Consider the following 23,940-nt stretch of genomic DNA (forward strand, 5'->3'; position numbering starts at 1 on the left):
GAGGAAAGTTCTAGGCCACTGACCGCCCTCATGACACCGAGATGATTGTACCAGTTTACAGTAATGCCTTTTGGACTGAAGAATACTCCTGTAACCTTCATGCAACTGATGGATAAGGTATTGTCAGGATATATTGGAGATTTCTGCCAAGTGTATCTGGATGACATCTTAATCTACAGCAAGAATTTTCAAGAACACCTTGTACATTGAAGAAAGTACTAGAACGACTGAAAATTCATGGACTGACTTGCCAATTGGAGAAGTGTTACTTCACCCAGTCCTGTGTAGAATATCTTGGCCATATTCTAACACCTGAAGGTTTAGAAAGGCATCCGGAGAAGAATTGAGATATCGAAGAAGCTGAACGCCCGTGGAACAAACGACAAGTATGCCAGTTTCTTGACTTGTGTGGATGGTATAGCAGCTTCGTGCCACACTTTGAAGAGAAGGTAATACCACTCACCGATCTACTCCATAACAACCTCCCATTCCAAAGGAAGAGGTAGCATTCCAGGGCATTAAGACTGCGATATGCAATGCTCCCGGTCTAGCCCATCTCAACCCTCAATGTAAGATATGCCTGCAGATGGATGCCAGTGACTCTGGCTTAGGAGCAGTGTTATTCCAGGAGAGGAGTGACGGCAGAAGACACATTATCAAGTATGCCATCCGAAAGCTCTCTCCCACCGAACAAAGCTACTGCACTGCCAAGAAGGAAGCCTTAGCCGTGGTGTGGACCATGAGAAAATTCAGAGGCTACTTGGAGGGAAGAAAGTTCCATCTGTACACCGATAACGCAGCTCTCAAATGGTTGAACTCATTCTCTGGTTCAAAATCTAAACATGCAATGGGCTCTGTTAATCGCAGAATTTGATTTTGATGTGTGTCACGTCCCAGGATCAACGGACATAGGGGCAGACAGTTTATCTAGGTACCTGGCAATGGAACCTGAAGCTAGGAGTACATTATCTAGAGGGAGTTTCCACAAAAGCACCAGAGCAAACCCAATGGATCTGTTCTTATGATCATCAAGAAGGAACTTGATCTGGGAGTAATCAACCAATGACAAGAACAAGGCAAGCCCTGTAGGACCATGACACAGTGGATTAGAAGACAGAACACCGACAGTCGACTTGTCCCGAGGGAATTCAAGTTGCGCTACAAAAACTTCCGGGTTGATGGAGGACTCTTCATGTACAGATCTCACCTCTCCGACATGCCTGCAGTTGTGGTGATCTCTAGACAGCACACAACAGACATCCTCGAGAAGTTCCACGACAGCACTGAAGCCGTACATCCAGGAGATGAAGAGATATATCAGTCTATCCAACGGAGATTCTTCTGGATCAACGTGCATAAAGACATCCTTGACTATGTGAAAAGGTGCTACATCTGCGCCTGCACCAAGGTGAGCAACAGGATGGCAGATTCCAGTCAGCGAGGAAGACGCCTTTGGAAGATTATATCCCTGGACTTGATGGGTCCTTTCCCTAAACACCAAGGGGTAAAACAGGACTCTGAGTAATCACCGACCTCTTCACAAGATGGATTGAAGCCTTTCCGATACCAGAAGCCATGACAGGACGCATCACCAGTCTTCTACAGGATGAGGTATCCACAGTGCATTCTATCAGACAACAGGAGTCAGTTCACATCAAGGAAGTGGCAGCAAATGATGACTGAATAGAGTGTGGAACACTGGACCATCTGTATCTACAACTCAAGGGCCAATCCAACGGAACGACAGAACCAGGAGCTAAAAAGGATGCTACGGGTCCACCTAATAGACAAGGAACATCAACTGTAGGACCGTCAGGTACCACAGTCACTCTTTGCACTGCGACGGTGCATCAAGCGTGTCACTGGCTATTTCCCAGCAGAGCTGTTCCTTGGTCGATAGTGTGGCAATTATATATATATTATTATTGGGATCGCACAGGTACAAGTGCACTTGTGGGTAGTCACTAGTGATCTTATTATTTGACCAACCAAGCAATATTAAAGCAAAGAGAGGACACACAATATTTGTTACTGTCATTGAGACCATGAGATATCGACCCAAAGCCCCGCCAAGTTAGAAAGCATATTTATTATGATTTAGTGAGAGAATAAAACCAACGTTAAAAATTAAATAATTGAAAAAGAGGTTCGACCTATTCAATACATAAAGGAATGTAGTGATTAAATTCTTATTTAATAGTGATTAGAAATGGGACCGGTTTCGACCCTAGTCCAGGTCATCGTCAGCCGTTCAAAACATAAAAAACAAGAAAAAACAATGCATATGAAAAAGAATAAGTGAACTCTGGATCGGTATAAGATGAAATATAAATTGATGATGGGGGTAGAAATTGTGAGTCACTTGAAATAAAACAGTACGTAATATTATGAAAGGTAGTACAGCACACGCAATGATAAGTAAAGTCTCTCAATGTTTATGAATAGTGGAGAACGGTCAAATGGGTCAGCTTTCACACTCTGTCAGGCACAAAGTCACAACACTATCGAACAACATATGAAGATCCATAAATATTTTGAAGTCGCAGATGAATAGATTTACAGAAGCAAACTGCCAGCTCTCGGTGATCAGCGCGGCACATCTTGCAAAGAAAAACATGAAACTACCAGGGGTAGTAACAGTATTAGAATATGCAGACATTAAATATCCTTGCTGTTCAATAGGTGACTACCCATGAAGTAGTTTTAACACCATGACCGCAAGGCATTTTCATCAGGAAGTACGCACCAAACTTGTATTTTGAGATCGAACCATACACTCAAATACTCAATTAGCAGAGTAACACGAATCAGTGTTGGGATTCCAGAGGATTGTCTGTGGTAGGTACAGTTAAAGAGAGGAAATGTGAGGGGAAAATTAGAATAGGCACACTTTTCATAACAACAAAGCTAACATCAGAGTATTGAACCCATGACCTTTGTGCCCTAAGAATACTATGTATTAAAATGTCAATTGGATAAGAAGTTCAATTCTTGATAGCATGGAATTGACACGTGGCGAGGGGGTGATTACCTTCGGTCCCACGCTCTGGGATACGTGACGTCATTCGCACGTGTCAACGGCGGAAGAATCTTAAGTCATTTTGTGAACTATTTCAGAAGAGCGTGTGTATATGGCGTGCCCAAGCCAAGTCGAAAAAATAGTGCCTATCAAATGAGGTCATTTATCCAGCTAATTGAACATGTATAAATTTTAAATGTCCATGAACACTTCCGCCAGAAATGTTGCGAGTATGTAGTCACCTTCAGAACTCTTGTAATTACAGTTTAGTTAAGTCAGAAAGTTACAGAAATTTTCTTGGCGGCAAGGGGAGATGCCCGGAGAGAGGGGGTAGCTGCTATAAATAAGAATTGATGCCATGACGAAGCCTCTGCATTTTATATCACGAGACGGAAGACAGAGGGTTGAGCTGCTCTGTAAAATCGAACGACAAAAGTAGACTAAGTCCAACCAACATATTTCAGCCAATGTGGCTGAGGTCTTGACCCCATGTGGAGATGGTTTCTTGAGTGGAAATAATTGTACCAAATAGGACGGTCAAGGGACCGAATAAAATTTGGAGTGGATGAAGAAAGTAATTCATGTGTGGGAATAATTACAGTCTACCGTGTGCGCTCAACAAAAACAAGTGAAGGGTATTTTTTTTTAATGCTTTATTTCCAGGAAACCGGAAGAATTAAAATGATCTGTACAGCCAAAAATGTAAAAATGGCTAAATAAAAATGCCAGGGTCGCTGGTGAGCCCTATGATGAATACTGGCGTGACCACCTGAAGTATGTGACTTACCATCTTACTACCTATTATATCTTGTTTCATGATGTCTAGAAAACATGTATTTGAATGGGGTATATACGACACAGTTGGTCGCCCCTATGTGGTTTTTGTAAATGTCAGAATACGACGAAAAAAGGGTCATTTGTTTTATTTTCCACTTGGATAAATTTTTGAAGTCTTGCAAGTGCCGTATGATGTAAAAAGTTATTAAATAGGGTTTCGAAGTGGTATCACATCCAATGTAGATCGTCATTTCCGTGTGTTTAGTGCCTATATTTTGTGATGTCAAATTAAGATGTTCATTCAATGTAAAATTTTTCTGTCATAAATTTTGACGTAAATAATATAAGAAATCCATGGTTACTCATTTTCAATCGAGTGGAAGCGCGCTGTCGGGTGAGAGTATAGTGTGATGAATTTCGTCATGGAGTGAAACGTTTTTCTAGGCCCATTTAAACTGTGTAGAATTTTTCAGTCATTTTTGTGAAAATCCAGTTATTAAATACGATATCATTTTATGCAAAGTTATTCATTATTAAAGCACTGTGTGTTATTAGACGTCGTGGATTCTAGTAAGGATTTTATTCCAGTTCTTTTGTCGGTGAAAGTCGTGAGTTGGGAAACAGAGGTTAGTTTTGTCGTGTGAGTCGAGATAAGATTTGTAAATCAGGTTGGAGACCTGTCAATGAAGCCGGGACTTGTGGAAGCCCGAGGAAGATTTTATAATGTTGGGTATGGAAAGCAGTATACAAGGATCTGCGCCGGTATTAATTTGCGACATGTACAATTAGTGTGGGCATTTTGAAGTATAATCTATGTGCATTTTGTTGGTCAGAAATATCGTATTTGTTTAATTATGTTGGCGGAGTTTAAAGGGAGCATTCTGAGAAGCCAGTCAGGTAGAACGACCAGATGTTACATATCACTGCCAAGCGGGTTGGGGGCGAAATGCCGTCAGCTGATAGGGGTTCACCGTGGGGATAACGGGACATGCAAAGTGTGTTACGCATGGAATTGAGATTGTATTTCTCGGCAGGGGATAACGTTAAATGCTGGATTTAGTTGAAATTTTCATCCGGCAATAACGTGTGTGTTATTAGACACTGTAATTTTGTTTAATTGGGAACATAAGGTGCATTTGATGCCATGGACTTAGAGTATAATGAACAAGATTAGCCAAATTCAGGGTTGTCCAAAATATAGAGCACTGGTAGTGATGATTGTTTGTCTGTGAGGGGTGCGCAAACTTTATAAAATGTTATGACGAGATATGACATCGTAATTATATGGCGAGTTGCTTTTGGTTTGTACGTAGATTATTAGGGTTATCCAAGTGTTAATAATGGCTAGGGTTAGATTAGATTTAAAGTGTGAGGTCATGAAACAAGATATAAACTGGACATGAATGATGTAATAGTTCTTTTCCAGCTATCGGAATCAACAGATAAACATCACAGGATTAAATTTTTTACATCACCATTGCGTAGGGATTTGTAAAGAAACCATTAGTCCACGGAGATATAATTTGTTGTTCTTTACGATTTCATTAAATCATTTAAATTTATTTAATTATTAAATTCAGTGAAACCGCATTTTGATATAACTTTAAATCAAGCGAATAACTTGGAGGAAGAAAAGTCTGACGGATAACTAAGCAAGTACAGTTTTCTGAAATACAGTTATATTTATCCTATTTCGCTAATATAAAATGTGCATTGCAATTACAAAACAACAACAATAATGAGTACGATATAAAAACAATAATTTTTCAATAATAATTGTAATAATTACAATAACGAAAATGGGAGCTCTTACGAAATTTTATTTTAATTGATAAATTTTGTTAAAACTTACTCAAATGTAAAATTATTGGTCCATTTACCACAAAATACTTCTGAGAAAGAGAAAATAAGTCTTCTAAATGGACAACTTTACGAATATGTAGACAATCTTACGTATTCACTCAAATATGAAATATGCGGGAACATGCGGTAGGTCGTAAAACGATCACCAATCATAATGAAATGCAAGAAGTTGTTTCGAATTCATATGTCAATAATATGTTCATTTGCACATAAACTTATAATATATCATAAAATATCGGAAACATCACCTTCGTCAAGCACATGTTCGCCGCGAGAAACCATGTCTTAGAGCTCCCTGAGTGACAACATCTACTGATGCATGCAGTTCAAAAATATCGTAAATTCTCTGACTTAGACATATAATACTGCCATCTGCTTAAATACTCTCATAACTAATACATGAAGAAACACGATGTAACCACCAGAATGCGTGCATAGTACGTTCTCGATTTTTAGCGAATTTTCAAACCTTACTACGGGCTATGCCCGCAGCGTGTCCTGAACGTAATTTCGGCCGCTGCGAGCTATGCTCGCAGTTAGACCGGAAAGAGTTAAAGTAACTTAGAAGTTTAGATGTCGGTCCATGACATAGTCGCAGGTCACATCGATTCAATTAAGGGTCCATGCCGTATAACCACTGTGTGGCACACACCAATTGGACTGCCTTAATTATACCCAGAGTCCAGAGTTCATGTTACGAGGGCTGGACCATAAAGAATCACTATGATGGTACATGTAGTCTCACATGGAAGCCGAATTTAAGGATTTCCAGACTTTCCTTTTTTTAATTAATAATTGAGACAATGGTTTCTAGTAAGAAGGCCCATCAGGCAGTTACGTCAAAGGCTCACACCAGTGTTCTGACCCTCTATGTAAAGTAATTGTGGTGTCCAGTGGACACAATTGAGTTAAATGATACCGTGGATATAGCAGAAATGCTACATGATGAAATTGAATAAATAGGAACATTTTTTTAAACAAACCTTTCTTTTGAGTAGATAGATTAGAATTACTGAACCCTACCTTTACCCCAGCAAGTGACGAAGAACCTGATACGACCCAAGAGACAGATCTCATGAACTTTGCTGATAGGTAAGAAAGGTAGGTATCCCTAAATATGGACCTAAAGGGTTCAGTACCAAGGTGAAACATTGCCGCCTTCTCCTTTCCCTCCTCCTTCTCTTCTACTTTCCTCAGCATCTGCCTTAACCTAATTCCTGGATAAGACTCTACCCTGGTACCCTTTCCTCCACACACTTTCCCGACATGTCTAACGATAGAATCCCCCATGATCAGAAACCAAAAATATTTATTTCTCTGAAATCATTTGACACACATGGTTGAATTTTCACATGATGATTCCTCCTACATATCTTAGACTTTAAATACCGGGCGAGTTGGCCGTGCAGTTAGGGGCGCGCAGCTGTGAGCTTGGATCTGGGAGATAGTGGGTTTGAACCCCACTATCAGCAGCCCTGAAGATGGTTTTCTGTAGTTTCCCATTTTCACACCAGGCAAATGTTGGGACTGTTCCTTAATTAAGGCCATGGCTGCTTCCTTCCCACTCCTAGCCCTTTCCTATCTCTCTGTCACCATAAAAGCTGTCTGTGCCAGTGCGATGTAAAGCCAAAAAATAAAAATAAAAATAATAAGTGGTCCTAAAACAGTACATCCCAAAGGGGATTGTCTGGGGATAAGTCCTGATGACATCAATATTAATTTTTCCCAAACCACTTGAAATACGAGCTTGAAATTTCTCATGATGGTTGTCCTATATTTTAAATAAGAAGTGGTCTTAATAAATCCTTTAGAGGGTTTTGATTTGGGGGAGGGGGAGGGGTGAAGACTTATGACAAAATTATTCACCCCTCCAAACTGTTTGGCATACAAAATTGTAATTTTGCAAGAACTCTGGATGTCATAGGTGTAAAATATGATTTAATTCAAAATAATTCACATATGTAAAGGTTGTGATCCTGCAAAAATAGTTGAAATTAAACTAAGTCTTCACAACAGCAAGATATTGGACTGAATTCTGACTCCCAGTAGCGGCGATTGGGAATTAAATTAAATTAAATTAAAAGTGGGAGAGCAAAAAATGTACAGACAACAAAACGTACATGGGTTAGTGGGATATAGCATTGGGGGGAAAGGGGAGGGGCTGGGAGGGAGGAAGACGGCGTGGTGTATGCATGTAAACTGAAAAAAAAACAACTCCAAAGTGGGAATTATTTATGCTCTCTGAGCTAATTTCCACAGAGAGGTAAATGTTTTACCAACTTAAGTGTGGCAATAATTTGGGATTCTGATTCAATAATAGACTATACAATAAAAATTTCACCAAAGGAACAATATATACATCTATTACAATTAAATAGAAGTACGGCGTGATTATGCAATTAAAATCATTTAGTATTTGATTAGGGCTATACACTAAGAAACTAATAGACAGTAAAGAGACTGCTAGACGGACGAATGTGTGCGGCAAGTCGGTGAATCATACCTCAGTATCCATGATCTTGGCAAAACTCCTATATTCTTAGTTTCAGACGGCTAAAATGGAATAATTTTTTTCTCCACAAAGTGGGCAGTTGCCCCCCCTCGGTGGTGGTGATTATTGTTTTAAGAGGAAGTACAACTAGGTAACCATCCTCTATATAACACTAATCAGAGGGGAAAAAAGGAAGGGATCCGACACTTCGAAAAATGAAGGTATCGGCCAAAGGAAGACAAGGGCCACGGAGGGCGTGAAAATGAAAGACTCCCTAGCCCTCGCAAACCTAATAGCGTCGGGGTCGGAAAAGAACAAGAGTTGACCAAGAGAGGTTGGATAGGATAGATGAAAGTGAGGAGCCTGGCACAAGTAAGTGGAGGCAATGCCAGGACTCAGCTGAGGGCCCCGTGGTCGCCAACCCACGCTCCAAAGTTCAGAGCCCCTGGGGCCCCTTTTAGTCACCTCTTACGACAGGCAGGGGATACTGTGGGTGTTATTCTACCACCCCCACCCACAGGGGGATTGCCCCCCCCCCTTGTCCCCCTTTGTCGCCGCTACTGCTGACTCCTATTTATCATTGCCAACAAAGTCTATTTGTAAAACTCAGGGATTTAACTGAAATAATTTTAAATAATCTTAATCTAACATTTTTTGAGACTGTATGCCATGATATATTCTTGCCCACATTAAATGTCTAAGTTTGAAAGATTTAAACCTCTCAAGTTATTAATCAAATTTCCACAAGCTTAGTACCTATAATAAATATAAAATGAGGTTTCATCTTCATTTTTATCTGAGCACTTAGTGCTGTCCTATCTACACACAACATTCTATGTATTATATTTTAAATAAGAAGTGGTCCTAAGGGGTTTTGACTGGGGGTGAGGCCTGATGACAAAAATATTCATTTCTCTGAAACCATTTGTCTTACAAAGTGGTGGTGCTTATTAGTCCTGTCTAGGTTAGAATCATGGTTCAGGAAAAACAAATTAACTTTGAACTTTAAAAAGACCCAATACATGGAATTCAAGGCATCTAACTACCATGACAAAACTGCAAAAAAACACAACCTTATATTAAATGCAAATGCAATTGAAAATACGTTGACCACAAAATTTTTAGGTGTCCATATAGATGAAAAATTAAGATGGGATTGTCATATTAAAAAACTAGAGAAGTCTCTGAGTTCTGTTTGTTTTGCCTTAAGGATTTTGTCTAATAGTTGTAGTGAAGAATATGTTACAATAGCATATTTTGGATATTTCCATTCAGTCATCACTTATGCTATTGGTCTCTGGGGCTGCTACAAATCAAATCTTGATGTTATTTTTCGAATACAGAAATGAGCTATCAGAATTATATTGAGACGTAACAGGTTAGATCATTGCAGACCATTATTTAAGAGACTAAGGATACTCCCAGTACCAAGCATATACATCGTGCAATGCATTCTACACATGAAAAAAATATTGATCACTTCAGAAAGAATTTTGACAATCACAATTACCAGACGCGAACAAGAAATAATATTTTTATTGAGCACAAGAGTAAAACCATTGCCTTGAGACATGTAGACTCTGTTGGAATCAGATTGTATAATAAGCTTCCAAATAAGTTTAAAGATATTAGTCCCGTCAGTTCATTTACCACAGCTTTAAAAAATCTCCTGCTGAGTAGCTGCTTCTACAGTACAGAAGAATACATGAGAAGTGCTGGAAATGATGCTACTACTTATTAACTTGTAAACTTTCTTAATATCTAGTATATAGCCTTAAAAATGTGTTAATGTCACATTGACTATGTTCATATTATTAACACCACACCAATATATTTTTATTTTGTCTTGTAAATATTGGTTATTAATATTATTTTAAAAAATTAATATATGCTGTCCTAACATTGAGGTATTTGGTGTTTCTGTTTTTCTTCTTTTTCAAAATGTTCATTGTTGTGCATATATTATTGTTAGTATTAGGAAATCACTTGACAACTCCTATACTGTTGGCATATTTCAAAATATGTAATTGTACAGTCTATGGAAGCTAAATAAATGAATGAATGAATATTGTTTTAAGAGGAAGTACAACTAGGCAACCATCCTCTCTTATAACACTAATCGAAGAGAAAAAAAGAAAGAACGGATCTGACACTTTAAAAAATGAAGGTATCGGCCAAAGAAAGACAAGGGCCACGAAGGGGATGAAAATGAAAGACTTCCTAGGTCTCGATACCTAATACTGCCGGGAATTAGATGTATGGCTTTTCTGGCGTTTGCTCTATTAACCAGCGTTTCGTCTTAGGTCTGACACTAGACTCTTCAGAGTGGGATGTGTCAGACCTTACCCACTGATGCTGGGGTGTATGCAGGTGAACATCCATCATCATCATCATCCATGACGTCATTTCATTCCTCCCAAGGGGAGGCGGGCCATCAGCTGAACAAAGCAGCTCTTCGGCCATGAGAATAAAGGAAATGTAACAGAAAGACATAATGAAGAGAGTATGTATCGTACATACATGAAGGAGCAGGTTATAGCTGTGGCGCAGGGGGCCGTGAACCGCAAAGGGGGGCCCACAGGGCGGACCCACACCACACACACCGGGGCGGACCCCAACGGGATGCATGTTTATTGAGGGAGGAGGTGGTATATCTCGGGCGCGCAATATCAGAAAAGAACAAAATACATGAGAAAGCAGAGTACATTAGACGAGAAAATTGTTACATATAGGGAGCAGTGGGAGGGTACGGGTTCGGAGGAAAGGTAGGGAAAGGAGTATAGTGTTGGGACAACAAGTAATAAAGGGTGGTAGAAACATTAAGGATAGAGGTGGAGAGAAGACGTAAAAGATCCAAAATCGGGAGCGGCGAAAGAGGAAACGAGTATGTAGGAACGGATGGATAGGCAGCCTGCGGAAGGGGGGTGTGTGGCGGAGTAAGTGGTGGACGAGGCGGAGCCTCGGTAGAAGTGGGGTGGGCCAAGCGGGGCGGGGAGTGAGAGTGTTCAACACGATGGTGGCGACGACGAAGCCGAACACTGGAGGAGACCAGGTGATGGACATCCGCATCACAGGGAAGGTGGAGATGCACCATAAACGTTGGACCACGATCATTGTAGATACGATAGACTCGGCGGGCAGGAATGCCCGCCATGTGAAGATCGTGCAGGATGTCGTCTTCAAATCAAAATCAAATCAAAATCTCTTTATTTGCAAATGAGGTGTCTACCTCGGTGGCAAATGGTACACTAAAATACATTATTGTCAAGCACTAAATATTAAATTAACAAGAGAAGAAAATTTTTCCTATAATACAATATTATACAATTTACGCTAACAATGTTTTCTATTAAACACACAGCTCATCCTTAATAAATTTATATTGTTTACAAAATTCTACTTATAATATATCCTGTCCTACTTACAAATATAGTCAACTGATATACAGTATGTGGAATTACTTCAAATGATACTATACAACTGGTATAAGATTAATATTTACATTGCATTTATTTATTTACTTTTCTTTTTTTTTACCCGTTCTGGATCCTAAGTAGCATAACGACCTGCTGCGTCTTAACCAGAGCCCCTTTTGCCACCACTTTTCAGAGTTCCTGAAGGGCCTTCACAGCTACCGTAGCAGTCCCAGGGCCCTCAAAGTCCCCACTGTACTTCACCCCTACAGGCAGTCCCCTACTTTGGCTGTCCAAACTCCTTAGACCAGGGGATGGAATTAATTTATTCACACACATTTTTTTATATACAATAACCTGCACTGGTCGAATGCCCTCTAACATTTCATTTATTTTCTCTGTTGCTGTTTATTCTCTTCTTGAATATCTGTACAGATTTTGGAAAAGGATCAAACACTACCCCTGGTAAACTGTTCCACTCCTTCACACCCTTCCCAATAAATGAAAATTTACCCCAATCGCTTCTGCTAAAATTCCTTCTAATTTTATATTTGTGGTCAGTCCTGCCGATATAATTATTTTCCAACTGAAGCCTCTCACGGATATCTCCCCATGCTTCTTCTCCTGTATAGGCTCTATATAATCCTGTAAGTCTAGTTTTCTCCCTTCTCTTACTTAAAGTTTCCCACCCAAGTTCCTTTAACATTTCTGATACACTACTCTTTCTCCTGAAATCCCCTGTTACAAATCTTGCTGCTTTCCTCTGCACACTATCTATTTCTTTTATTAGGTATTCTTGGTGAGGATCCCAAACACTGTTTGCATATTCCAATAATGGACGAACCATACTCAAGTAACTTTTTTCTTTTAATTCTTTGTTGCATCCTTTAAGTAGCCTCATTATGACATGTAATGATCTGTATGCTTTCCCAACAATGTCATCAATATGACCCTTCCAATGCAAATTACTTTCAAATCGCACACCTAAGTATTTGCACTTGCCATCTTTTGGGATAACTACCTCATCCAAAGTATATTCAAATTCAGTTTTAAAGCTCCTGTTTGTAAAAGTTGTAACAGTTGATTTGCCTCCATTAACCTTCATATTATTTTCTTCAACCCATTCTTGGATACTTTCAAGGTCCCTTTGTAATTCTGAACAATCCTCAATGTTGTTTATATCTCTATAAACAATTATGTCATCTGCATACAATCTTATTTTTGATGTTATATTGTTCCCTAAATCATTTGCGTATATTAAGAAAAGTAATGGACCGATTATACTACCCTGTGCAATTCCCTTCCAAACTTTCTCTTCCTGAGATACATTATTTCCTACTTTGACTTTCTGAACCCTTGAATTTAGAAATGCTTTTATCCAACGTGTAACCCTTACGTCCAATCCTATTCCCTCCAATTTCTTTAATAATATTCCATGTTCCACTCTATCAAAGGCTTTGGAAAGATCTATGGCTATGCAATCTAACTGACCTCCTGAATCCAACTGATCTGATATGTCCTGCTGGAATCCCACCAGTTGTGCCTCACAAGAAAATTTCTTTCTAAATCCATACTGGCTCCTTATGAACCAATTTTTATCATCACATATCCCTCTGATGTACTTCGATATTAAACTCTCCAGAATTTTACAAACTATACTGGTCAGGCTGATTGGTCTGTAGTTCTCTGGTTTCCTTTTATCACCCTTTCCTTTATAAATTGGTATTATTATAGATTCCTTCCATTCCTTTGGTATTACACTATTATTTATGACATATTCAAAGAGAAATTTTAAATAAGGCACTATGTACCACCCCATTGTCTTTAATACCTCCCCAGTAATTTGATCACTCCCTGCTGCTTTTCCTTGCTGAAGCAGTTGGATTTCTCTGAAAATATCTTCGTTTGTGAATGAGAAGCTTCTTGTTTCCCTCTGTCTCTCTCCCTCTCTATCTTCTGTTTCGGTTTCCAACTCTTGACAATCATCTACTGAATCTCTAAATTCCCTACTAAATAGGTTTGCTTTCTCAGTATCTGTTAAATAGTGTTCACCCCCTTCTCCCACCATTGTAGGAATTTGGATTCCTTTTCCTTTTTGATTCCTGATATATGAATACAGCTTTTTCCATTTCCCTTTGTGGTCATTACCCTCTTGAAGTATGCCATTCATATAATTCTCTTTTGCTTCCTTTTTCACTCTATTCAGTTCCCTCATTAGCTGTTTTCTAGTTTCTCTACTCTCCCTACCCTCTTTGATTTTCCTGTTTACTATTCTACATTTTCTTTTTAATTTTCTTATTTCCCTTGTATAATAAACAGGGTCTGAGGTCATTTTACCCTTCTTAACAGGTACAAATCTCTTCTCTCCTTCCCAAATAATTCCTTTAAATTTAGCCCAAAGTGTATCCACGTTACTCCCTTCACTTATCCAACAACTGAATTGTGAGTTAAGGTAAGTCCCAAATTCATCAACTTTAGTTTTTCTGTACAATTTCTTGTCTTGTGTAACCCTCTTATTAAGCCTTTTTGGTACGAGTCCTACATCCATTATTACAGCCTTATGGTCTCCTATTCCTTCAATTACCTCAGTTTTATCAACAATTTCCCATGGTTTAACCAAGAATACATCTAGTAAGTTATTGAGACGAGTCGGTTCTTGTACTACTTGAGTAAATCCTCCCTCCCAAATTAACTTATTTGCCAGTTTCTGTTCATGGGCTTCACTTGCAGCTCCTTCCCATTCAACTTCAGGCAAATTTAGATCTCCCCCAATTATTACCATATCATTATTATTGTTTTTACAAGTATAATCTATTATTTTTTCAAAGATTTCCATGTCTCTTTCCTCTCTTCCAGGCCTGTATGTTCCTATAATTCCCACCTCCTTCATATTATCACAAACTAATTTTATCCCTAATATTTCATCCCTTTCATCGGTAAACCATTCATGTGAACAGTAAGTTTCCTTCACCAGAATAAACACCCCCCCTCCCTTTTTATCTCCTCGGTCTCTACGATAGACTGTGTACCCTTCTGGAAATACTTCTCTATTACCCACCCCTTCTTTCAACCACGATTCCACTCCTATCACCACATCAGTCTCATAAGATTCCATCAATGTACCGAATTTTAATTGTTTATTTACTACACTTTGACAGTTTACCAAGAGCAATCTCAGACCCCCTTCCTCCCTAAAACTTGACTGTTTCAATTGGGTAACTTGAAATTCCTTACTATCCTGAAATGGCAGGATCAACACCTCTGACGACACAACTCCGCGAGAGAAGAGGACGTTGAACCGGGGAAGCGGCGGCAGTCTGGTCTTCACGAGGTGTGTCAGTGGCAGCCGTGAGGGTAGAAGAAGATGTCTGGGGACAGGGAGCGGTGGTGATGAAGGTGGAGGAGGTCGTTGACATGAGAGGGGAGGAGTGACTAGCTGTGGAAGTGAGTGTGAGGGAGGTCAAGGAGGTATTGATCGTAGTGGTAGGAGTAGTAACGGTAGAAGTGGTCGTACAGGAGGTAGGAAGGTGTGTGCGGGGCGGATTAAAATGAGAGCCAAGAGGAAAATCAGGGAGGGAGGCCATTCGTTGCAAAAGATGATCCGGGGTAGGAACTGCCACGTGTGTGACACCGCCGAGAGAGACACCGTTGGCAATAATGCCAGCCGGTGGGCCGGGACATCGGAAGAAGGCCACCACATCCGGAGAAGGTTGACCGGAGAAGCCATCTTGAAGACGGAGAATCGCATCGACGAAGGATCCTTGACTGCGGATTTCGTCGCGAATGGCAGTTGGAGAGTAGGAAGTATCCACGCCCTTGATGAGACAGGTATGCATTGTGGGAAAGGCGACAGCCAACGAGGCGTCTGCCAATTTGATTGTTCTTGGGCCGGCTGAGACAGCGTCGAGAAGAGGGCCACCCAGCCGCAAAAATAGTAGGGCGTGACGTAGTGCTGGTGTATGCAGGTGAACGTCGTCGTCCGTCCGTCCGTCCATGAGGTCATTTCATTCCTCCCAAAGGGGAGGCGGGCCATCAGCTGAACAAAGCAGCTCTTCGGCCAGAGGGTAAAGCCATAAATAGTAAAAATGACATGTAGAAGGCATGTACCGTACACACCGAAAAGGGATGAATGTAAGTGAAGTGGCGCAGGGAGACCGTGACAACAAGCCGGGACCCAGGGAGGAGCCGCAAAGCACCCGATCGAGCGAACCCCCGCGAACACCAGAGGGAAGAGGGGCGAGAAATTTATTGACAGAGAAAATCTCAGGCGCGCATTACAGAAAAGTGAAAGTGTTACAGTGAGTTATACAAAAGTACAGAGAGCCACAAAAGAGTATTACAGAGAGTGAGGTGGGGCAGGGGGTGGGTACGATGGAACAGTAGTGAAAGGAGAACAAGAGGGGTAAGATTGGAGGAGAAGATAATAGAGTGTAGTAGTGATATTGGTGATGGAGGTGGCAAGTAAACGGAGAAGTTCGAAAAAGGAAAGAGGCGGCCGGCTGGAAAGTGGGTGCGGAACAGGAGGGTAAAAAGCGGGCGACGGGGGGTCGGGTGACGGTGGCGGTCGTGAACGGGCGGAGGGGGAAGGGGGAGGGGAGCTCGTGGCACGGGGTGGGGAACGAGAAGGTTCCACACGATAAGTCCGCCGATGAAGATGGACGCCGCTGGTGATCAATCGTTGGACGTCTTCAGCGGTAGGAAGCTGAAGGCGAACCATGTACGTCGGCCCATGGATGTTGAAAATGCGGAAAACTCGCCGCGCCGGGACGCCTGCCTGATGGAGGTCGAGCAGGAGGTCGTGGTCAGTAATAGCTGGGTCAACGCCACGGAGAACACAGCTGAATGAAGACGGAGGAGGCGTCGTAGTAGCGCCAGACTCGCGGACAGAGGCTGGCGGAGTGGCGCTGGCAGGAGCAACAGAAACGGCAGGGGGCCGCTGGGGACTCAGAATAGCCGTGGAGACGGAGGATACAGTGGGAGATGGCAACGGGGAGGAGTGACTAGACGTAAGAGTGAGAGTGGAAGAAGATGGGGAAAGATGAACGGAAGTGGTGACGGTAGTGGTAGTGATAGTAAGAGTGGGGGAAGCAGCTGTAGAAGTAGGGAGGGGAGACGGTACAGAGAGAGGGAAGGCAGGATCAGAGGCCAGGTGCTGTAAAACATGGGCAGGGGTAGGAAGGACGGCATGCGCGACATTAAAAATCACTAAGTCACCACGAAGAAGGGCCAAAGCTTCCATGTTGGGATCACTGAAGAAGACCACGATGTCAGGTGACGGCTGTCCAGAGAAGGCATCCTGAAGACGGAGGACCAAGCGAACGTCAGTCCCGACGTCACAAAGCCACTTGCGAATGGCGGCAGGGGAAAAGGCAGTGTCCACATTCTTCACAAGACAAGAGGAAGTCATGGTGGAGAGGCGACAGCCAACGAGGCGTCTGCCCAATTCTTGTTGGTTAAGGCGGTTGAGATAGCAGAAATTGGCGATGAGAAGAGCGCCACCCAACCGAAAAAATATGTGGACAGGAGTATGCAGGTGAACTTATCAGAAGCTTATTTATGAAGCACAGTCTGATAACTGCATATGGGAGATAAAACTCCACAATGGAACCAATGCCCGCCTAGCAATTCCAAATGGGAATTCTAAGTTCCCATGAAGGGAATTAGATTCTTTTCCACCAATAGAGCATATCAAAAATCAGATCAAAAATTAGATGTATGGCTTTTCCAGCATTTGCTCTGACACATCCCACTCTGAAGAGTCTAGTGTCAGACCTATTAACCAGCGTTTCGTCTTAGGTCTGACACTATACTCTTCAGAGTGGGATGTGTCAGAGCAAACGCCGGAAAAGCCATACATCTAATTTTTGATCTGATTTTTGATATGCTCTATTGGTGGAAAAGAATCTAATTCCCTTCATGGGAACTTAGAATTTCCATTTGGAATTGCTAGGCGGGCATTGGTTCCATTGTGGAGTTTTATCTCCCGTATGCAGTTATCAGACTGTGCTTCATAAATAAGCTTCTGATAAGTTAACCTGCATACACCCCAGCGTCAGACTCTTCAGAGTGGGATGTGTCAGACCTAAGACGAAATGCTGGTTAATAGAGCAAACGCCTGAAAAGCCATACATCTAATTTTTGATCTGATTTTTGATATGCTCTATTGGTGGAAAAGAATCTAATTCCCTTCATGGGAACTTAGAATTTCCATTTTAATACTGCCGGGGTTGGAAATGGACAAGAGTTGACCAAGGGAGATCGGATGGGATAGATGAAAGTGAGGAGCCTGGCACAAGTAAGTGGAAGCAATGCCAGGACTCAGCTAAGGGCCCCATGGTCGTCAACCTACGCTCCGAAGTTCAGAGCCCCTGGGGCCCCTTTAGTCGCCTCTTAGGACAGGCAGAGTATACTGTGAGTGTTATTCTACTGCCCCCACTGACTGGGGGATGTCTTACAAAGTTAAAGTTTCAAATGATATCTTAGATGTTAAACAGGAGAAGGTTTGATAAATTGAATCCTTCAGAGAGTTAAATGGGGGTTAAGATCCAAAAACAAATATATTCATTCTTCCAAAAATGTTTAATATACAAAGACACAATTCCATATAGTGGTACATATTTAAATCCAAGGCAAGAAATAGGAAATATTTTTAAACATTTCACTCCTAAATGGGGTTAGCTCTGGAAATGAAATTATTTATCCCTCCCAAACTGTTTGACATATGAAGTTGTAAATTTACGAGGAGAATGTTCTTTTATGTTCTAGTTGTAAAATATCATATACCTCAAAACATTTCTCCTCCAAAAGGTTGAGATGATGGTTGACTCTGCAAAACACAATATTCATTCTTCCTAATCAATTTCATGCCCAAACTTTCAATTTTGCATGAAGGTTGGTCTGCCTTCTGAAGCATTCTGACTACTTCCTCCACATCTTTAATATTATCTGAGCTATAAGTTCTACAGTATATGAATCCATGGCAAACCTGAAAAGATTAATATTAGTCGCAGAAATTTCTCAGATCACAACCTGCCTTTATATCTAAATTTTTTGTCTAATAAGTTATTCTTTTGAACTTCTATAATTCTCTTTCAAATAAGGAGATTACATGTTAAATAAAAAGAAAATAATGAAACCAGAAAAACTTACGTCTTTAGTCACAGCAATCTCCGAGATCATAAAGGCTCATGCTGCTACCAATGATCACCCATGAAGCTTGTGAGTCACACTGGCTGATACCAATTGTTGAGCAAGGAAGATAGCGGGAAGGGCAATGCAGGGCACCCAACTCTCTTCAGGGGACAACTAGAAAAGTCTTGTCCCAATCTGTCAGATCAGCCGTGACTAATGCCGGATTAACAAATATCGATGCGCTATGAAACATATACAGTACATATAGCCTGTATATCACACTTTATCACTCAGGAATCTCCACATTGAATATGTACTGTTAAAAAGCCACGACAAAATATTATAAAATCATAAAAGAATGTAAATGTGTAGTGAACAAACCAAAGGACTGTCAGAAGCACTCCAACCTGTACCACATGAAGCAACTGCATCATCAATATTAAACCATATCAAACTCATCAATATTTATATTCCACAACACCAATAACTAATGTACACTATGAAGAAGCTATCCAAAAATCACTAATGTTGCTAAAACCATACAAAGAGTTAAAAAAATAAGAAGCCTTTAATCTCCAATAGACCAACTCAGTCACTGCCTTCTATGAATTTACAGAATGTCCCAGGAGGAAAGGCCACTATGAATTCTATTCTCTTAAGAATGTGGTTTCTGAATCTTAATCATTGATGATTCATGGAGCTCAGCCAATGTGAAAGATGTCTGGCCAAATTGAAATAGTGGTGGCGATGCATAAAGCTAGAGGTAAAGAGAACTTTATCACAGCATTGCAAAGCTGTGTCCCAAACAGGTAGTGGGCAAAAACCTCCCAGTACCAGTAAAGAAGTTCTTCAAGTTATGGATATGATACCTCTGGAGTTCCAAGAGGATTCTAATGAGTTTGACAGCAATGGCCCACTTCCTGAGGTAGGCTACTTCCTTCACTCTCTCCTGGGGGTGGTAGAATAACACCCACAGTATCCCCTGTCTGTCATAAGCAGCACCTAAAAGGGGCATGAGTTGGCAATCACGGGGCCCTTAGCTGAGTCTTCGCATTGCTTCCAATTAATTGTGCCAGGCTCCTCACTTTTGTCTATTCTATCCGACCTCACTTGGTCAACTCTTGTTCTTTTCTGACCCAGACGGCATTACATATGGAGGCCTAGGGAGTCTTCCATTTTCACGCCCTTCAAGGCCTTTGTCTTCCTTTCGTCGATACTTTCATTTTTCAAAGTGTCTGATCCCTTCCATTTTTTTCTCTCTGATTAGTGTTATACCGAGCTTGATAGCTGCAGTCGCTTAAGTGCGGCCAGTATCCAGTAATCAGGAGATAGTGGGTTCGAACCCCACTGTCGGCAGCCCTGAAGATGATTTTCTGTGGTTTCCCATTTTCACACCAGGCAAATGCTGGGGCTGTACCTTAATTAAGGCCATGGCCGCTTCCTTCCCATTCCTACGTCTTTCCTATCCCATCGTTGCCATAAGACCTATCTGTGATGGTGCGATGAAAAGCAAATAGCAAAACAAAAATGATTAGTGTTATATAAGATAAACCCACCAACCTGAACCCAATGTTTGAGAAGCCAGGCTCTGCCTGTCACAAGTCAGGACAAAGGGTGAGTGATAGAGGAGTAACACCTCTTTAAAAAACCTTGGTCCAACTGACCCGGCCGGTAGTCCCATGTAAGGGTCCCTTGCCAGGGTTACGGTGAAGACCTCAACAGCAGTGAAGGTGGAAAACAGGGACTTCGGAACGGTGGAACTGACGGAAGAGGCAACCCTTCTATTCGGGGAAAATAGAACAGGAACTGCTGCCTTGTAGTTAGAAGTGAGAACTTCAAAGGCTAAGGGAAGAAACCCCAACAGAAAATCAGTAGGCCTGGCTACTTAGAAGGCAGCCCCTTCACCAGGCTTTGGGTGCTGAAGGCCAATAACCTACATGCTCGAGATTAACCTATTACAGAAACATCAATGAATAGAAGCCGGATGGATAAAATGGATTTGACCTTTAGTATGAAATCAGACACGTGAATTGGAATGTGGAATGTACAGACAATGTGGCAGGCAGGAAGATTGGCTGAAGTATCTAGGGAGATGAAGCGATACAGGTTGGACATACCAGACTTGAGTGAGGCGAGATGGACTGGGTTCGGTGAGATAAAGACCCAGGAAGGGGACACGCTGCTGTACTCAGGAAGAGAAGAAGAACATAGAGGGGATGTTGGATTACTGATCACTCAAAAGACTAGGAAGAGTTTGATAGAATGGTACCCAGTCTCAGAAAGGATTGTTGTAACTCAATTTGCATCAAGAGTTAGACCAATTACAGTGGTGCAGTGTTATGCATCAACAGAGGCAGGAGAAGAAGAAGAAGAAGAAAAAGAGCAATTTTATGGTCAACTACATGGAACCCTGTTAAAGGTAAAGAAAAGGGATATTATGGTCGTGATGGGAGACCTGAATGCGAAAGTTGGCAATGATAACCAAGGAGTAGAAAATATAATGGGAAAACATGGTATAGGTAATAGAAATGAGAATGGTGAAAGACTTATTGAATTTTGTAGTAACCACAGATTGGTGATAGGAGGCACTATCTTCCCTCATAAGAATTGCCTTAAAGTGATGTGGGTTCTCCTGACCATAGAACGGAGAATTAATTCAACCATTTCACTATCAGCAAGACATGGCGAACCTCCCTGTTGGATGTGAGGAACAAGAGGGGGACAGATGTGGGAAGTGACCATCACTTAGTAGTAGCTACGCTCCGACTGAAGATTGCAAGTACTAGGCACATGCATCAGAAGAGGAGGATAAGGTATAACTGGGATAAACTGAAGGATAAGGAGGTGCAACAATATTTTTCACTAGAATTGAGTAACTGATTCCAACAGCTAAGAGAGGAAGAAGGACAGGATATTGAACATAATTGGAAGAGCATAGAGAGTACCTACATTAATACCTGTGAAAAGGTTTTAGGCAAAAGGGAGAGAAGGAGAGAGGAATGGATTACTTCTGAGACATGGGAAGCCATGAATCAAAGGAAGCAATGTAAGAAAAGACTCAATACTGCAAGAACACAAGAAGAGAAGGCATAAGCTTGAACTGACTTTAATATACTTAACAAAATAGTGAAGAGGAGATTTCGACGTGACAAACAAGCATTTATCAATAATCTTGCAACACAAGCTGAGATGGCAGCACAAAACAATGATAGTAAGACCCTTTACCACATTACCAAGAGACTAACAGGAAAGTTTTCTAGATCTGACAAGCCAGTGAAAGACAAAGATGGGAGATTATTGTCCACACAAAAGAAAACTAGAAAGATGGAGAGAATACTTTCTGGAGATCTTGAATCGTGAAACAATCGAGGAAGAGGAGACAGAGGTGATGACAGAAGAAGAGCAGGAAGATGTCACTATCAGTACAGAACCGCTATCAAGAACAGAGATCCAAAGGGCCATTAAACAACTAAAGAATGGCAAAGTGGCAGGTATGGACAATATTGCACCAGAGGCCTTGAAAGTAGATGTGGGTACTTCAGTCAAGATTCTGTTCCCACCTTTCAAGAAGATTTGGGAAGAAGAGAAGATTCCCACAGATTGGAAGAAAGGACTGTTGATTAAGCTTCCGAAGAAAGGAGATTTATTAGAATGCAATAGCTGGAGAGGGATTACCCTCCTTTCGATACCAAGTAAGGTACTCTCATGAGTAATTTTAGAAAGGATGAAAAAGTGAGTTAACTCAAGGCTGAGGAAAGTACAAGCAGGATTTAGAGAAGGTTACTCCTGTGCAGACCAGATCAATACACTACGCATAATTATAGAACAATCCACGGAGCTGCAGTCGTCACTGTATCTACTATTTGTAGACTTTGAAAAGGCATTTGATGGTGTAACGAGGAAGAAGATGTGGAAAGCCATAAAAGAGTTTGGGATTCCGAAGAAAATTATAAAGATAACCCAAGAAATGTATGACAACTACACATGCCAAGTTTTACATCAGGGGATGTTGTCTGAGCCCATCCCAGTAAACACAGGAGTTAAGCAAGGATGTTTGCTGTCACCTATACTATTTCTGATGGTGCTGGATCTTATGATGAAGAAGGCAATGAATCGCCAAAGCAGAATTCAATGGGGACTGACAGGCAGGTTGGAGGACTTGGACTTTGTGGATGACTTGTGTTTGCTAGCCAGCAATTTTAAGGATATGGAAGCAAAGCTGAATGATTTAAAAATTGAAGCATCAGAGGTGGGATTGAAGATAAATGGAAAGAAAACCAAGGAGATGTGCTATAATAACCAAAACAAAGCACTATTATTTTTAGGAAACCAAGAGATTGAGCAAGTCAATCAGTTTTGCTACCTGGGAAGTATAGTCATCCCTGAGGGAGGAACTATAGAGGATATAGGAAAAAGAATAAATAAGGCTAAAGGAGCATTTGCAATGCTGAGACCAATCTAAGGCATTTGATAGGTAGATCATGGAAGACTACTGGCAAAAATGAGTGCTATTGGACTAGAAAAAAAGAGTGACTGAATGGGTGCCTATATTTCTAGAAAATAGATCTCAGAGAATTAGAGTAGCGAAGCTTTATCTGACCCTGTAATAATGAAGAGGGGAATTCCTCAAAGCAGTATTATTGGACCTTTATGTTTTCTTATATATACCAATGACATGTGTAAAGAAGTGAAATCAGAGATAAGGCTGTTTGCAGATGATGTTATTCTGTACAGAGTAATAAATAAGTTACAAGACTGTGAGCGGCTGCAGGGTGACCTCGATAGTGTTGTGAGATGGACGGTGGGCAATGGTATGATGATAAACGGGGTTAAAAGTCAGGTTGTGAGTTTCACAAATATGAAAAGTCCTCTGAGTTTTAATTACTGTGTTGATGGGGTGAAAGTTCCTTTTGGGGATCATTGTAAGTATCTGGGTGTTAATATAAGAAAAGACCTTCATTGGGGTAATCACATAAATATGATTGTTAATAAAGGGTACAGATCTCTACACATGGTTATGAAGGTATTTAGGGGTTGTAGTAAGGATGTAAAGGAGAGGGCATATAAGTCTCTGGTAAGACCCCAACTAGAGTATGGTTCCAGTGTATGGGACCCTCACCAGGATTACTTGATTCAAGAACTGGAAAAAATCCAAAGAAAAGAAGCTCGATTTGTTCTGGGTGATTTCCGACAAAAGCGTAGCATTACAAAAATGTTGCAAAGTTTGGGCTGGGAAGACTTGGGAG

This window comes from Anabrus simplex, chromosome 6 (genome assembly GCF_040414725.1).
Source record: "Anabrus simplex isolate iqAnaSimp1 chromosome 6, ASM4041472v1, whole genome shotgun sequence".
Classification (NCBI taxonomy): domain Eukaryota; kingdom Metazoa; phylum Arthropoda; class Insecta; order Orthoptera; family Tettigoniidae; genus Anabrus; species Anabrus simplex.